Below are 19926 nucleotides of genomic sequence, written 5' to 3'. Positions count from 1 at the left end.
TGCATTCCTGACTGTGTTCATAGAATGCATTTATAAAGGGTTCTGAGGTGTGTCCCATATTTTCCACAGGCACAGGGCCTTTAATGGATTCCACATCAGTTTGGAGGAGTGCAACATTTCCTTTACACATGTTTTTTATTGTGGTTTTCTGGACAGGGACTGTGGTCCAGCTGTGAATATCCAGTGTGATTACTCTATGGTCTGAGCTTACCAGTGAGGAATACACTTCTCATCTGGCCATAGAGTACCCATGTTGCTGATTATCACATCCAGTATGCTTACCCCCTCTTGTGTGAGTGGTACGTTGTTCCTGAGCATGTTGGTTTATGGATTCTAGGAACCTTTGGCCTAGGGTGTTGGTGCTGGGATAATGCTCCCAGTCTCTGTTTGAGTATTTTCAGTCACCCAATATAATGTTGTTTGGAGAGCTTGATATTTCCATGTGTTCCAACGTAGGCCAAGTGCAGTTCCTGGCATTTGGAGGGTAGCCTGTAGCAGGCTACAAACTGGCAGGCAGTCTTAGCCACTCTTACTTGAGCATGGATAATCCATGCTGCTTCTTGTTGTGGTACCAACATGGGGGTGTGGTTATCCTTGACAATTATTGCTACTCACCCTCCTTTTGTTTTTTGTTCCATGTTTTGGGGCTGTAAAGCACAGTATAAGGTGTAACCTGGTAGTGTTAGGGTGCTCTTGTGAGCCTTAACCCAGTTTTCCATTACAGGACAGATATCAACATTCTCCATGCTGAGGGGAGTGTAGACTGCATGCATCTTTCAGTTTGGACATCTGGCATTGGGTAGCATTACATCTAGGTTCTTATCCCTTGTGATACCTATGGAGGTGGAGCATCATGCCTAGCTCAGCATGTCATCCCAGGCTGGCACACATTGGATCCCCTTAGACTACTGGCAATACTTAAGCCAATTATTGTAATTGATCATCTTGTCTTCATATTCTGGCATCATGCTTGGTGAGGGTAGGATGTTAGTCAGGGTCATCATGTTTGCATATACTACATGGTGTTACATTGCTTAACACATGGCAATCATGCCTCAGGTGGTGCTGCAGGGCTGTCTATGTTGGATGCACATACTACACTCCCTGTACATGTTTGATAGCAGGTTGTGTCAACTTAGGCATCCGTTTTACTATATGTGTGAGTCAGAGAGAGGTATCATTTCCTGGGTTCCTACTGAGCCATTGTATGTGCTATGCATTGCCGCTTTGCCAAGGCCAAGGCATACTGGGCACGCCTCCTTCTGCCTACTGGGGCAGGCTCAGGTTGTTCCTCCTCTGAGTCACGCTCTGCCTGTGATTGGCTTGACAATGGTGGGGGGCTGTTTGGCCCAGCCCTATGCTGGTCCTGCTGCAGCTGTTTTCGCAGAATCATATTATGTAGCATAGCACATACCATGGCAATTTGGGTACATGTAGTTGGTGAGTACTGCAAGGCTCCACCAGATGTGTCCAGGCACTGGAACCGTGACTTGAGCAGCCCAAACACATGCTCGATTACATTTTGTGTTTGTGCGTGTGCCTCATTATGGCGTTCTTGTTCAGGTGTGTGTGCATTTCTGATGGGTGTCATCAGCCACGACTCCAGTGCATAGCCAGCATCCCCCACTAAGTGACCATGTGGGATGTCCCCATTGGCAAATGTCTGGTACAGCTGCGTCAGGTGCCAGATATGTGAATCGTGGTAGCTTCCAGGGCAGCCAGCACACACATTCATTATTATGCCCTGAGCATCACACACGACCTAGCAGTTGATGGAGGGGAAGCCCTTGCGGTTAATGTAGGCCCTACCCCGCTCACCGGCTGGTGCTTTGATGCGTGTATGCGTGCAGTCTATTGCACCCACTACCTCAGGGTATTCCGCTATTTGCTGGAAGAGACGCATATTGCTGGCCAATACCTCATGGGAATTGGGGAAATATACATGCTCACTGACATATGCTGACATGGCATCCAGGAACTGGTGCAGTACCCTGGAGGCTGATGCCTGTGATATCCCCATCATATCACCAGTTGGTCTCTAAAGGTACCTGTTGCTAGTATTCTTAGGCCAACACATACCTTGGTTTCCACTGGGATGGGTTCCCCTGTGTTGGTTCTGTGTGTGAGGCGTGGTCTGCACAGCTGAACAATTTGCTGCAGGAGGTCTCTGTCCACTCTATAGCGCTCCACTATCTTCAGCTCATGTAACCCCTGGTAGGTAACCCTGGGCCTGTACACTCTTCTCCGTCTCCTCACTGTGGGTTGTCTGGCAGCATTTGCATAGTCACCACCCTCAGCAAGTTGCATATGTCTCCTTATAACAGCTATGGAAGCCCCTAGCATTTTTGGTCTGAGTGAAGCTTTTTCAGTTTTCACTTCTAGTAGCTTACTCCTCTGCTGCAGTGTCTCTTGAGAGAAACATTATGCACTGTTGTTTGCAGTGTTTTAAGTGCTGGGCTGGGCTACTGTTCTGCCTGTGTAATTGCCTGCTTCTGATTGTTTTCACCTGCTAGCTCTGCCAGTAATTTCTGCTAGCTTCCTTCTGTTTCCCATGCTTCCTTTTTCCCTTCTGTTTTCCTCAGGGGGGAGCAACGTGCATACCAGCAAAAACACGCTCACAGTGGCTAACATGCACGCACACATGCTTAGACGGACTAGAATCTGCTTATTCGGGTTAAAACGCGCGCACACCAGTGCAAACCAGCATACAGGTGTTTAAACAGGCTCTTACATGCGTATTCTGCCTTAAACGCTCGCACTCATGTTTACATGTGCGCACACTGTCTTACTCGTGCCTACCAGCACGCACATGCGCGCATGCACGCCCAGCAAGAAAATTTTGTGTTATCCATTGTATACACCTTCTATTTCTTGGCTTTCCCATGCCTACTTGTTGATACTCCTCTTTTCCATGATGTGTGACTGACAGCTTTCACATGCCACTGTTCTCCAATGAGCTGCATTCCTTTCATACATTCCCACCTGTGATGTCACCTATCTATTACTCTGTTACTCCCCCTTATCCTATTCCTACACTGCACGGATTGTGCTCATTTTCTATGTAACAATGCGATTCACTATTCCTACCACTCATTTACATAGGATTGCCTACTAATGCTTAGTTACATGTCTTACACTCCGCTTCCCCCTTTAGCAACCCCTACTCGGTGGCCATGTTGTTTTACCCTGCTGTTCCCTTCCATTGTATACTCATGCTTTGCATAAACCCACATTTGTGGGTTTAATATTTTTATTTTTTGTTTTTTTTATAGCGCAGCCTGTTTGCACGACACTGCGCTACGTTTAAACATTATTTTTATTTCATGTTTGCATCAGGGTACGTTGCCAGTGGCCACATATTTGGCCATTGCCATGCTGCCTGCAACATTTTCAACCTTTATTTGGAGCTGACATGGCTCCATTGTGTTATTTGCAGAACGGTACTCAGTTATCAACTGAGTACATTTCTGCAGACAACACGGCTCTTACACGGGCAGGTTTCTGCTTCCTGGGTCGCAAATTAATTTCATTTGCATGCCTTTCGGCTGCAAGTGAGGTAATTAGCATATCCACACCCTGCCCGTGTAAGAGCCGTTTTAGGTGCTCTCTTACACGCACAATCTGGCTGTTCCTGGATCGCGATGGCTGCATGGAGTCTTACACTACTCTTAGACTCCGTGCAAGCCATCGTGAATCCTGCCCTATTACTATTATGAGCTAAAGAATGATATTACCTGTGAATTTTTTTAACTTTTTGTAGCCAATAACACCAGTTATATACAGGTTACAAAAAATTCATCAAGATAGGCTAAAGCCCCCATGAGACCAATTGTCTCTGGGACAGGCTGGGTAATTGAACCCATCTTGATTTATCTAGAAGAGGAATTGAAACCACTACTTAAAAATCTGTAGAGTTATATATGTGATACAAATGATTTTCTTAAGTAATTGTATAATTGGTATTCATTGAACAATGTTGACCAGTATCTGTTTGTGACAATGGATATAAATTCATTGTTCAATGTTATTGTTAATGACCATGTAATACAGGTGGTAAGGGACTATCTGTGTAAATATACTTCCTTCACGAATAGGAAAGCTGAGATAATATACACACTCTTGGACTTTGTACTGACAAGTTATATTCTTTTGTTTGATGAACAGTTGTTTCATCAGTTAACTGGGGTGACTATGGGCACCTCTGAATAAAATACAGCCCTATATGAATGAGAATGTTTGCTGGATATCCACTGGAGCATGACTCATGACTCCAGTAAGAACTCCTTCTGGAGCTGCACAGAAGACATATAACACGTCTCAGTCACAAACCCGTATTGTCATTGAGTGGGTCATTGGCCTCCGGAAGAGTTGCACTGGTGCCTGGATGAATCTAGAGGTGCCCATCAATATTACCTAACTGCTGTGCATAGGATGTTTACTGCCTGTTGCATTCTGCATAATATGATCTTGTACAGGTCTGGTGGTGAAGTAACCCATGCTATCCCTGCAGGTCCCTGTTCTAGTCCCACTGTGACTAGTGATGACCAAGCTGCAGCAGTAGTAAGGGACCCCATGTGGCAGGCTTATGCATGGCAAGCAGCTGCACAGGTAAAGAGGCAGTCAAGAGGCCAGTACTATAGACCATGACATTCCATCAGTGCTTCCTTTACTGTAAAAAACAGAGTATAATTGATGCATGCAGTGAGATCTGTGGGCTGTATTGTGTGGTGTATGGTATGCTGTCACTCTTATCTAACATTTTCTTTCATCTCAAAGTATTTTTTATTATAACTTATTTCAATAATACTCATGTTGATGACATGCCTGAGTGCTCATTGATTCCTATTCATTGATGCTGAAAAGCATCACATCAAGAAATAACTCACAGTTTTACATGTTGTAATGAATGACTTCTGCTTTAATGATTTCTTAACTATGCAATAGTATGCAATACTGACAACATTGAAATATTTAGTTATTGATGCCATTTCTTTTTACTTTATTCTGTTATACTGCACATCAGATTATTTTTATAGTGTCAAAAATAAATTCTGGCTTCATATGTGCAGTGAGGAGGGTATAGTAGCAGCAGTTGAGTTTACATAGCAGGATGCTTATTTTAAAGTGTAATTTCCTTATGATATATTTTGCCTGAAAATGTTTGTTCATTACTATTTTGATGTATTAGGTAACTGGCACCAGAGGAAATGGCAACACATGTAGCACTGTTTTTTGCCCAGTGTTTATTCATGTAACTAATAACTTTACAGGGGTGACGTGACTATATATATATATATATATATATATATATATATATATCCTCACAACTCCTTTCCAAATAAACAGAAAGCTGTGTCAATTAATCTACTTCACAGTAGTTCCAGAGTAAATGAGACTTGCACATTTCCTTTTGATAGGCCATGTGATGGTGCATCTTATTTGGAGGATAAGCTACTATAAGAACTGTAAGGTGAGTTATTCCGATGTTGTAACATACTTGGTGAAGGTGATTCTGCTGTCATTGACCTGACATTGCTGTGTGACCGTGATCGTGACCTAGAATGTGAGGTTGTGCTAGGTGTAGATGACTGTTGACATGGGTTTCTGTGAAATGTGTTGTAATTGTACACTGTGATTACTAACATTACTGTCTTGAGAAGCAGTGGTGATATCATGTGATCTCCCCCATGTCTAGACAGTACCCCATCTCCTACCCCTCATAAAACTGAGCCCAGCTTGATTTTGGTATGTCCTTACCAATGTGTTTAAACAGAGGCAGCAATCAATGTTTGATGTGCCACCGTACTACACATCAGTGTTACCATGGCATTATCCCTACTCTCTGCCATTTCAAAGTTATACTGACTCTCTGTGGTAGTGCTCTGAGCCCTAACAATGTGACAGCACATTTCTTGTTTGACAGCTAATGCTTTATGCATTTTCTGCGGAAGTTGTAAATAATTTGTTTGCCTGGCTTCCTTTGTAATGGACACAGTGGCCTCAGAATGTCTGCCATCATCCTCAAAGTGTTCTTCTCTGTGTGGTTTTACTGGTGTAGAGGTACAGGTGTGCCCTTCTGGTACAGCTGTGAATGCTGTGTCTACTTAAGCTTGACTTTTACTTGTATGGTCGCTTTCTGCAGAGTTACTGACATGCTGTGAGGTGATAGAACATGCCCTAAACCTAGGGACTACCTGCCACTTCCCTCAGGCTGCCTCATACATATGTTATCATCACCATCCTCTTCATCATCTTCATCATTATCATCCTCACCCATTCTGCTGCTGACATCATCCATATTTATTTGTACAGTTAAACTGTTTGCTTCTGATACTGAGTCTGTAAAAAGAAATGATTACAAAACAATAACAACAATGCAACAGTATACTGTACAGTATGCTTACAAGGGGTTAATGGGAAACGTACCACGCACCCTGCCTTCATTATCATTATTTGCTGATGTACAATTTTCACCAAATATAATGAATTGTGACATGTTTAATGATGTCATTCTTTGTCAGCATTCAATTTTGTCTTAAAACTTGTACATTTTAGACCAACCTTCATGAGCTGATGAATGTAACTGCTGCTACAGATACTGGCTAGCTGGAACAGTATCCGCACCATCTCTAATTACTCCTGTTGCTCCATTTTCTGTATCATAGTTATCCCCATCGATGAACAGAAGGTATTCATCATTTGATATTAACTTATTAAGATTTAGAGCCCCCACCATGGCAGTACATGAACTTGCATTCTGCCTGGCCTTGCTTCTAGAATGTGTCACTATATCATTGCCCTTTCCTTGCACTGTGATAATGCTGTTTCTGCCTCCAACTGCATTGATTTGAACAACTACATCACTCCAGGCCTTGATCCTCTCAGCTTGTCTGGTCCTCCCTTTACCAAAAGAAGATTCCCATATGTCCTAAGTGCTGCTGTGAGGACACAGTTTTCCACATATTGAAGTTATCCTTTCTGTGCTTTGATCCCTTATTCTGCATTGGTAATACATGTAAAAAAAAAGAAAAAAGGGCAGCAGTCAGACATTGTGACATTAATTTATGCATGATATCAGCTGCTAAAGTACAAACCATTGGCCAGTTATTCTTGTCACCCATAGTAACCACTAGGAAAGACAAACAAATATGAGTATATACATATATGAACAAATATGTCAATATATCCATGTAGACTGCAAAGTTATGTTAACTTCAGTTCATTTAATCACTGTAGTTAACCAAAAAAACAACCTGCCATATCCTCTGCCATTGTCATGAACTTTTTCCTCACTGTCATTCCCAAAACATTAGACTCATCACACATGCCTATTCTTGCCCTTTGCACACTGAAATCTCTAACAAATTAAGCATTTTCACCTGTACGCAAAATAATTATACTATAATGTCTGTAATGTTTATTTTCTATAGTCAATGCTGAATTCCAGCGCGAAAAGCCACAGATGGACCTAGACCAGCCAAAATAAGAATATACTTTAAAAATTCAAAATGGAGTTATCTGAATGTCAGGTTTAAATCTGAAGGTTAATCCCTGTCCATCCAACACTGTCTGTCACACCCTAGCAACTGAACCATATAAACTCATAAAAGTTAAAAATCACTTTCATATCACATTTATTTTCCCCATCGAAAAAAAAAAGTAACATTTCTACTGAACTGCATAACACATATTGATGTTAGGGTACAAAACAAATAACTTTCATCACTGAGCATTAATAATGTTTATTACCTATATATTTAAAAAATATGACCCATGGAAAGGACAGGTAAGTGTTTTCCTAGAAAAATCAGTATGTGACAAAGTAGTTTTGGCTACACTAAACTAGCCAGTAGTATCAATATGTGCTGTAATTAGCATGCTAGCAAAAATGGTTTGAACAAGGTGATATTACACCCAACAGGGAGTGATTATGACACTGGTTAATACACCTCTCATCATACTTTCCTTGTTCTTGTCCTGACTCTTTGAAAGAAGGTAACTCCTGTGTAGGCACAAGGCTGCACTCCTGGCTGGTCCGAAAAGGGACTGTAACCGTACTCTACCTTTTGCATGAGTAATACCTGGAGAGGATTTGGCATGAAAGAGATATAGCATTTGGAAAAACTTGATATCTGGCAGCAGGAAGGTGACCACCTCTCAACCCTGACAAGTATAACCTACTCTTGTCAGCAGTTCTATCACAGGTATGAAGATTTGCAGAAAGTAGAAACATAGGGCTGACTAGTAGGCTGGGTGGGTAGACCAGGCCAGAGTTTTATAGTAAATAAAGCATGTTTTTTAACTGAGACCTGTATATTATATATATATATATATATATATATATATATATATATATATATATTATATATATATATATATATATATATATATATATATATATATATATAATATATAAAACAAAGAAGGTTAACAAATCTGCATAAATGCATGTATTTGCAAAAACAGATATCTATACTTGAAAATATTGATATCTGTACCTGAAAATATTAGTTATACTGCTATTATGAAATGCATGGGAAATCAGGAGCATGCCTGTAATCATACAAGCATCTTTTGAACAAAGAAACATATTCAAACTGTGCTAACAGATTAGAATAATAAATAGAAATGTCAAGTAACGGTGATAAAATAATCTGAATATATAACTGTGTAAATCATGTATTAGTTTACAGGTGACTGTATATTTAAAGTTATGAAATAAGAATAGCGACTACAGAATTGTAATTTTTACCATTGCAGGGAAAAAGTTGTAATAGATAACACTACATGAAGCAAGTTTTATATATATATATATATATATATATATATATATATATATATATATATATAAAAACGGATCCCCTTGACTTCATCGACACACCGAAACACCGACGCTAAGAAGACGGAGTCGAGAAGACCGACGCGACAGATGATCGACAATGTGAAATCTCGACAGCCGAAACACCGACATGGGCAACGTGTGAGTGCGAGTCGGTAAGTGTGCGATAGTGAGGGATTTAGCGTAAGGGAGCGGACAGGTAAGTGTGTGCTAGTGAGGGATTTAGCGTTAGGGAGTGGACAGGTAAGTGTGCGATAGTGAGGGATTTAGTGTTAGGGAGCGGACAGGTAAGTGTGAGCTAGTGAGGGATTTAGGGTTAGGGTGCGGGAAAGGTGAGTGTGTGGTAGTGACGGACTTTAGGTGTAGTGGCGGGTTAAGTGAGTTAGGGTTAGGGTGCCGGTAGGGTACGTGTAGGATAGTGACGGAATGTATGTTTAGTGGCGGTTAAGTGAGTTAGGGTTAGGTGCGGTAGGGTAAGTGTGCGGTAGTGTCGGACCTTAGGGTTAGGGTTTGGGTTAGGGTTAGTGCATGTATAGTTGTGTGTAATGTGTAGTTTACGTTTTGTGTGTCGGTGTTTTGGGTGTCGGTGTTATGGTGTTCGGTTTTGTAAGTTGTCGGTTTTGTGCTGGTGTTTTGGTGTCGTTGTTTTGAGTGTCGGGTTTGTGGCGTGTCGGTGTTGTGATAGGGATCCATATACACACACACACACATACACACACACACACACACACACACACACACACACACACACACACACACACACTCACACACACGCACACACACGCACACACATGCACACACACACACACACACACACACACACACATACACACACACACACACACACAGTAAAATGGTTTCAGAGCTATCTCAAGGATCGTAAACAAGCAGTGAAATGGACCAACAAACTCTCACCCTTTCTCCACAACCCTACTGGAGTCCCCCAAGGCTCCATCTTAGGACCCCTACTCTTCAACATTTTTACAAACAACCTTCACACTGCCTCTCACCCTGGGACCCTAATTCAATATTTTGATGATTCCACCATAATCTGCACTGCTCAATCACTACCAGAACTACTCTCAAAAACTCAACAGTTCTTTACAGCAGATGAATCCTTGCTAAGAAATGCCCAACTATTTCTTAATCCAAAGAAGACAAAACTAGTACTCGTTCATCTGCACTAGCCAGTCTAGTCGCACCTTACACATCCAATCGATCCCTACAACCAGAAGATAAAAATCTTTTAGCTATGTCAAAACCCACAAGAAAACCTGGTCACTGTCTGTATTCATACCCTGTCTCTATACACACACACACACACACACACACATATATATATATATATATATATATATATATATATATATATATATATATATATATATATATATATTTTTTTTTTTCACTACCTCTGGCTACCAGGTTTATTCCTGGCCTAACCCATTTCAAAGCCTCTTTAAAAAATCATCTCAAAAATACATGGCTCTGCTCCTGCATAAAGCCTACCTAATTCTCAGGTCTTTCTCTTCTCTCACATTTCAATCCCTCACAGACTGCAAGATCCTAAAGCTCTTCTAACTCCTTCTCTGCTTCTATACCATATCCTTAAGCTGCTGCTCAGGCTTTATTGCTTCTATTCTTCTTAACTCTCTCTCACTATATGTCTGCATCACTAACTTTCTGGCTGTTATTTCTAGATCATGTATGATGACAGTGACTATTATTGTCTGTAATGTTTTAACTGTATAGAACTGTTTAGATGTGTAGTAATATATTACAACATCTTGCAGCAGTTTGTTCTTTCAACTTTTTTTGTATAGTATTTCTAATGTAATCTTTATTGTATTGGATTATACTGTATTTGTATTTCAATGTATCTGGAGCTTTTCTCCCTGGGCCTCTGCTGAAAACGGGTTCTGTAGACCAAGTCAGACCACCCCGGTAAACAAATGTCAAATAAATAAAATAAATAAATAGGCCACACAAATATGACTAAAACATTTGTTTAACACAGTTGTCTGTTCAGAAGTTTTTCTAGCTGCACATACAACATGGATGAAATCTCACACACCACACCCTATTAGACTGCAGGCTGGGAGGGGATGGGAGTTACTGTGCCAAATGAATGACCAGCAGAAAAGTCTTCTGAGAACATGCTGTTATACTTCAGTATTACTTATTAAATCAGACACAGTTCTACAAAAAAAGGAAGTGCACACTTCCTTGAAATGATACATTTCAGCATTTGCACTTAAGCTATACCAGAATAAAGGGCCGGTGAGAAAATCAAGGATACTTGTGCAGTATCACACTCCTGCCAGGGTGTGCGCCTAGTTCCTGCCTCCCCATGGCAATATTGTGAGCTGCACATTTACTGCCATCATGAGGTGCGTGAAAGCTCTTATGCATTAGCAACCTTCCCACTAAGTGGCACACCATGTATGCAGCAAGCAGCTTGCCAGGCTAATGATGCTACTTTATTGCATTAAGCCTGGGCTGCCTGTATTCCCCCAAGCATGTGCAAGCCAATGTCAGACATTCACTCCCATCTTACCTTTGTGGTTTGACATAGAGGAAACTGTCTTGAAGGATGGTAATGTCATGGCCAAAGAAACATCTGGACAGTAAAAACAACCTTCATCAGTATTATTCATATTCCAGGTCTTCATAATGAAAAGTGCTAATTTAAACAATTTATTGAACACCACTTATAGACAGGAGTGAAATACAAGTAAATCATTAAATTAGTCTTTATTGCCTTGTATAACATATGACACATAACAAGCAGTCAGTCATTATAATGGAAACATTATTAATGGACATTTAACAGAGAAGGATACATTGGTTACTCTAAGCAGAAACCTGGACAAAGGTCCCTAAGATATTGTGTTGACATCTAGAGTTCAATACTAAAAACAATCCTTTATACTTGTAGGTAGGCCAAACCTGAAGGCGGAGCTTCTAGCAATTTGAACAAATTGGCTTAAACTCATTTCTTACCTCTGTAATGCCAGACATTCCAAAGAATGACAAATTGGATAGATTTTTCCAGCATGAGGAAATATCCTCCCACTTTTCTGTGGCCACTTTTTACTTACTTATTGACCAGGAAAGTCCACTAGACAAACGGTTCTTTGTCAGAGGTGACCAGGGAGAAATTTCTGGTCATGTGAATTGCTCAGGGTCCACACAGTAAGCAAGAGAAAGTTGAGAGCATCAAACTTGTATCCTGGGTGCACTAAGCAGTTTATTAAGAGATCAGAGTTTTAGTTCTCCGTGCTAAATGCCAGACCAGTAACATCTATAACCTAAAGCTCACTTTCTGTGATAGGCAATAACTAGATATATGTAAAGCAGAAAACCATACACTTGTGTCGCTTGCAAAGGTGATCACTGTCAGTATGAGTATGCCACAGGGGGTGCACCTTCGCACATCCCCAAAATTTACAAGTAAAGTTTCCCACATTCCTTTCATAGTGTGAATGATCAGCAGTGAAAAAAGACTATCCTATACCCCATATAGGTTGGTCCAGTAGCACGTTTGCACAAAGATGATTGGTCCCTTAAAGAAAAGCACACCTCGTCTGTAGTGTGCTACAATTATTCTTTTCTGTAATAACCAGTATATTGTGAAGATAAACATGTTATTAAACACACTGAATAGTCTGGTTCTATTTTCATAATAGATAAATGTGGAAAAGTATGGTATTCTGAACTACTGGTAACTGGGGACCCACATGTAAACTGCATTACAAGTTAAATAACATCATTAAATAAACAGCATATTACAGTTTCCTCTTTACCAGGGTTGAAGTTAATAGATTTTTTAAATTTGTTACCAATGTTAACAATGGTTAAAATAACCTAGACTAAATTTATTTTGCATTGAGGTATTAATGATTTTAAGGCATACACCATTAAATAAAATAAATAATGCAATTCTTGATACAACTGAGTATTCTGAAAGTTTACATTTGGAGTTTGCATTATGGAAAATCCTTCCTAGCTTGTACTGGTTAGATTACCAGTGGTTGAAGTAAAATTGTTTAGTAATTGGCTAAGACAACTAGATTTTGTCTACAATATTAAGTTAATAAGAAGTTGGGAAAACTATGCCTAGGATTTAAAAAGGTTTTTAAGAGATGCAATTATTAAGTAATCTTAATTACTATGGATATAAGGTTTTGTCAGGCTTGCTAAGGAATGGTGCTGACTTTTTTAGGGCCTCACATAAGCCCTCTTTGAGGGGAATAAAATAAGTGAGTTAGAATGTATTACACTTTCTGAGGGATATGGGTTTTTTGCTGTTATTGAGACATGGGATTCATCTGACTAACAAATGCCATGACATAACAAATATGACTTCTTACAAATAAGCAAAAGAGGTAGAGGCTTAACTTTATTGGTTAGAAATTCAATTTCTTATAAACTTGTAAAGACTATTGTTGAGTTGGGATGTGTAATAGTCTAAGCTTATGGAATATTGTTGCATGATCTTATAGCACTGGCACTTTATCATACACCTAACATGGATTTAGATACTCACTATAATAATATTGTATTAAACGTGAATTTAGATTATAGAAATATTGTACTGATAGGTAACCTTAGTTATCCTATCACTCACTGGCAAGTACATGAAGGAGAAATAATTGTAAAAGAGCATTTATTGAGATTTTTCAGTATCATAATCTTACCCAGTTGATTTTTGAACCAACTAAAGATAGTAATATTTCAGATTTGTTAGATACAGTTGACCTGATTTTAATTGAAAAATATTCAGATTTCTCTTCCTTTATAATTATCTGATCATTTGTTCATTTCATTTGAAATAGTTGCTAAGGGTAAACTGAGAGTATGGACCAGACATAATTATTGTGGCCTAATTGATTATTACCAGTTAAAGAATAATTCGCTATCTTTGGATTAGGTAGAGCTGGCTGACTGAGATAGTGGGGGTTACGATAATATATAATCTCCATTGTATAACAGTGTATTTGGGATGTGCTATAGAATACTAAATTCCAAAAATAAATTCCCAGTATGGTGGAATTATAACTTCTGATTATATAATAGGAAAAGGAGGGCTTCCTATGTTTGATGTTAATTTCCAAATAAGTTTAATAAAAAGTAGTTAAGTTTGAGAAGTTTGGAACTATCACCAAGCATAAGAAATGAAAACGATTAACTTTGAAAATTTGAAGAAAAATGACCACACAAACACCAAAACATTTTGAAAAATATTAATTCCTTCAGAAATAATGTAACTCATACTAATTCTATTTTTGTATTTGGGTCAATGATTAGTGGTTATGAATTGAAAGCTAATAAATTTAATGAATACTTTACTAGTTTTGGTATTGATACAACTTACTATTATTCTCAATATGTGGAAGAAAGAAATGATTTTATGACAAAATATCCTAATATCACTGAAGAGATGTTATTAAGACCCTTAAATAAAATGTAATCTGGTAAATTGAGTGTACCAGATTGTATCCCTGGAATTTTGTTAATTAATATAAAATATTATTTATTGAGAATATTAACTAGGACATTCACTGCTGTGATCTGTAATGGATACATAGCAAGATTTTGGGAAGAATCATTTGTTACTCCAATTTTTAAATCTGGAGATAAGATGGCAGTACAAAATTGTCATACAGTATGTCTGTCACCAATAGTATGCAAATGCATTGAGAGATGTATTAATGAAATCATATTTAAAAGAAATAATCTTGCATTACATGATATTTTTCAACATCTTTTTCTGAAAGGCCATTCTACACTCACTGATTTGTCAAGCTTTTATGATTATATCCCTAGGGCTATGAAGATGGAAATTAGTGCTGGTGTTTACTTAGATTTAACCAAAGCTTTTGGCTTACTATAATTCCATATCATCGATTTGGCATTGGAACAATATAAGGTGAATTATTATTTATGTAGATGGATTAATCATTGACTTAGAAGTAGAATCTAAAGAGTAGTGATTCAAAGAAAAAAATCAGATCCAGCACTATTGTGATCAAGTGCTCATCAAGGATCTGTACATGTGCCTTTGTTTGATATTGATTTTGCCTCTATTCCACATGATGATCATTGTTGGTTGTTTAAGAATACCAGTGACTGTAAAATTGTCTGTTTTCTAATAATGAAGATGACTTCACTAATATTAATAGGTATTCATTGTGCTTATGGACTTCCGCGGTGGTGCAGTGGTAGCATTGTTGCCTCACAGCAAGAGGTTCTCCTGTTCGATTCTCGGCTGGAGGGCAGGGAGTGCCTTCTGTGTGGAGTCTGCATGTCCTCCTTGCAGTTGGGTGGGCATTAGAAAGACATGCGTAAATGAGCGTGCCTTCACTGAAGGTTGAATGTCGAGCTGGCACCTCAGCATTCGTAAAAATCTACTGCCAATCATTAGCGGACCGGAGTTCCGCTGTGGCAACCCCTAACTGGGAAAAGCCGAAAGACAACAATAACATTCATTGTGCTTAGATAAGTAGGCTAGTCCATTTGATCTCTCATTTAGTGAGAAAAATGTGTATGTAATCTTATGTAGTTTGGTAAACAGGAAGTAAGGAGATGTATTACACTGTTTACCTTTGATTTATTGGAAGTTACTGAATATAAGGATCTTGGTATACTGATTTATTCCTCATGTTGTTTTAAAAATCATATGAGAACCATCTGCAATAAGGCCGTGACACAGACAGGTTTGATTCTCAAAAACTTTACAATGAGAGAGATTATGATCATAGCTAGTTTATTTATATATATATATATATATATATATATATATATATATATATATATATATATATATATATATATATATATATATATATATATATATATATATATATATATATATTAGAAGCTAAAAGAATTAACACATTTTCATTCTATTTTATATACAGCTTAATTCTGTGTGAAATTATAAGATGCTTTTTGAAACTGCAGTATGCTTTCTGAAAACTTGCAAGATGCCCCCTGACCTAATAATTGTAGCACAGCAAAATTCATGTTTATGCCTTTTGGAAATGTACTGAGAAGCAGGTGATTATCTGCTAGGTCAGGAAGTAATAAATGAAACAATATTATATTCTATAATGTTATGATTTTGAACAATCAGCTCTGTTCGTGTTATGAGAACATGCACAGCTGCGGAAGAATAAGAGATACATAAGACAAAGGACTGCTTGAAGAATCTGTACTTGCTTTGTGCTCGAATTAGCTGTAGTACCTTGAATAGAAACATAACATAGTGGGAAACTGTATCTAACCGGTGGTCACCAAGGCCACGTTGTTTTTCTTAGGAAGTTTTTCATAAAATTGATAGTGCAAGCAGAAAATTATGGATAAACAGCTGCTATGTAATGATGATGTTAAAACTTGTGATCTGCTATGTCAGCTTGGTAGGCAATGTCTTGTTAGAAAGTGTATGAAGATGAATTTACTTCCTGATTTTAGTTAGACAAACTCTGTATTAGCACGTTTTTGTCTCCTTGCTGTAAGATTAAAGTGCCTTAACCTGAACCTACTGTGTACTGATCATTTTTAAAGTATATTTTTCCTTTGACAGATTGGTCTTTCAGACCGGAAATATCTCTCGCTCTAGCTCAGGTCAGATGGGCCCGGTGGCATGAAACTGTACAGGGAAGAAGCCAAATTGGTTCTTCTGCTTTGAAAAGACCTCCGACTGAATTGTCATTCAAAAGAGGCCAGCCACTGTTTCTGATCTGCGATTGGAGGACAAGTCAACAGTTCCGGTGAAGAGATCAATCACGGAGGCTCAGGTAAGGAGGATTTTACCTTTTTTTGTTTCAGATCAGGGACTTGTTACAGTATTTGTTTTTGTCAGGAAATTTTTGTAAATCAGGGACAAAAAAGATTGCTGTCTTGTCATAGATCAGGGAAACAGGATAGGTAGGCAGTTATTCTAGATAGACTGTGAAGAAGTGTAAATTATGATACCACATGATAAAAAGGGTTACGTAACAATTTCTAAGTTAGCTAAGACAACATGGGAAATAAGTGCACAAAAAGTTCCTGAGACCCGCCTCTAACCGACGACGCAAAATATATGCAATTACGCCGTGCCGACAATGTTAGGTACTATACAAAACGGGTTAATAAATACAAATTTGATGGTAATTTAGATAAACCTTCACTTATCAAACTTGTCAAACAACTTAAAACAGACACAAAAGGTCAGATAAAAAAGCAACGTCAATTAGGAGTTCCTCAGGCACACAGGTGGCTTGAGGAAGCAAACCGCAGGGAACAAAAGAATAAAAATTCAAAAGCAATGTTTTTAGATAAAGAAGACAATAACTTGGTAATAGCAACAGCCCCTCCAGCCCCTCCGCTTCCCTTACCAGAATATGAAGCGAGTGGAAAAGCTGATCCACCTCCGCTATATCCAGCTGTTCCTGCAAAACCAAAACCGTTTGTCAGAGGTCCTATCGAGACTAGGTCTCGAACACGCAACTTGGGATATTGAATTGTATGAAATAAATAAAAATTTACAAGCTATGAGTGAAGAAGAGATATGTCCACTCATAGAAGTACCACATCCACAGGCAGGACAGGACCCAACTCTTCTAGTATATAGACAGTGGACACCGGAAGACATCCAGAAAGCCACAGAGGGAATTCCCCATCCGAAAGTTAATTTTAGAAAATTCTTAGAAATCTTACAGGGCATGAGGTTAAGTTACCATTTAAATGGAGAGGAAGTAGAGAAAGTAGTCAGACAAATCATAGGTCCAGATTGGCACATGATCAGTGGCAACTGGAATCCCCGTGATGCAGAATATAGGCCACTCCCACATAGTAACGCAGAACTGGATAACAGAGTGAAAGGTCTGACAGACTGAATCTCTGAGAAATGGAAGCCTAGGACTTACTGGACTTGCATTAATCAATGCATACAACAAGAAGGTGAAACTGTTGATAGATATTATATAGGTTCATAGATTAGTACTAGGCTACCTGCTTTTACAAGCCATTTTAAGCCTAGCCAATTATCCCATGTGAGACTCAAACCCTGCACCTTGTACTTGTAAGGCAAACACCTTAACCATTAGGCCACCCTTATGCCAGATTATTAGAGTGTTTTAATAACCATTGTGGAATGCAGGTACCTGAAGATCAAACACATGATTCCCCATATGAGCAGCAGCTAAATAATGCATTTTTGAAAGGCAGTATTGCACCCATTAGCAGCTTTTTTACAAAGCACATGGTAGAGCATCGAACAAGTAGATTACAGTCATTACTTGAATATGCAAGACATGCCAAAAGGCATTTTAATAGCAAAAAGAAAAAGAAAACTCAAGTATTTGCAGTAGAAGATGGATCAGAAGTCTTTGTAGTACAGACTGTGAAGAAGGGTAAGAAAAATGCCCAGGGAAACAAACAATCTGATAAATGATCAGAGGACTTTGAAGAGAGAAAAAAAAGGGGTGAATGTTTTAAATGTGGGAAAAAGGGACATTGAGCAAGAGATTGCAGGCAAAATAAAAAGGTAACCACAGAAGACAAGGAGGGTGAGGACTGACTATATGATAGTCAAGAATCACTGGAAAGGAATAATCAAGAAAAGACAAGTGCAAGTGTGATAGAAGGAGTAGAGGACATGATAGAAGAAATAGAGGATGTGCATAAAATCACAGATAATGAAGAAAATGAAATACTAGACTTGGCATTTTTGAGCCTAGAGCTCTACTTAGCAGATACAAAACCGGAAGTTACACTTCTAGTAGAGGGGAGGGAAGTTAAATTCCTGTGTGACTCAGGGGATTCATGGACCCTGATACATCCTTCCAAACTACCAGAAAATTCAGAATCACTTGATTACATATTAGTGAAAGCAGCTAATGGACAGCTGTATCGGGAGCCACTCTCCCACAACATAGCAATAACTGACCCTGTTTCAGGGATGACCCAGAAAAGCAAAATTGTTATTTCTGCAAAATGCCCAGTAAATCTTTTGGGCAGAGACCTAATGCAGATATTTGGCATAGCAGTAGTTCCAACTATGCAGGGTATGGAAGCACAGTGACAAATGGATACTTTTGTAGTGCGAACGGAGGGTGAAACATTTTATTGGTACAGCCAGGACTTGGTTACGACTGGTCCAGGGGCAGTAACCGAAGAACTGATGAATGTAGCCATCAGTAAATCCCCCTCCCTTGACACTGATAAACAGCATTTGTTGCATTGCACTCTTATATTACTGTAGCAAACCAGGACCTGATAAAGAATATGAGCAAGAACTGTTTAGAAACCATGCTAACAGATTAGTGTTACGGAATCTGTACTGGGACACAGAAGGAAACAGTGTGGTAAGCTGTTCATTGCACCAGGAATTCCTAGCACTTTACAAATCTAATCGATTACCACATGCGAGTTTGACTAAAGATAAAAACGTGAAGTGGTCAGACCTAGGAGAAAAAGTCACAAGGTGGGAAAAACAGTCAGAGTTAGAACTTTCAGAACAGGGAGTACAAAAGCAGAAGTTGAATTGGATAACAGAGACACACCGAGCTGTACACTTGCAGGCAAGTGAGGACAGCTGAGTAGCACTCTTACTAGAGGAAGAGGAAAAAGCCTTACGAGGCATACCAGAGACTCTCTGGTCAACGGGAAAATCAGATGTAGGACTAATTTGTACAGCAGGACCAGTCACTATCACGCCAAAGTCAGCATTTAGACCTCAAAAGAGACAGTATCCCTTGAGAAGGGATGCAGAAGTAGGAATCAAACCTATAATAGCAGCCTTACTTAAGGAAGGAGTATTGATAGAATCTCCCGATTCACCATGTAATACACCCTTATTTCCTGTTAGGAAAGCAAATGGAGAATGGCGTATGGTCCAAGATTTACAAGCTGTAAATGATGCTGTTATACCTAAGGGCACCTACGGTGCAGGATCCACACACCTTATTAAATGATTTGAAACCTCAACAAAAGTATTTTTCTGTGGTAGATATTAGCAATGTGTTTTTCTCAATACCGATACACCCTGACAGCCAACATTGGTTTGCATTTACATTTCAGGGGAAAAGGTATACATA

The sequence above is a fragment of the Protopterus annectens genome, chromosome 6.part0 (assembly GCF_019279795.1).
Source record: "Protopterus annectens isolate FY-2018-M chromosome 6.part0, PAN1.0, whole genome shotgun sequence".
In the NCBI taxonomy this organism is placed as follows: Eukaryota; Metazoa; Chordata; order Ceratodontiformes; family Protopteridae; genus Protopterus; species Protopterus annectens.
This window is presented reverse-complemented; position numbering follows the sequence as displayed.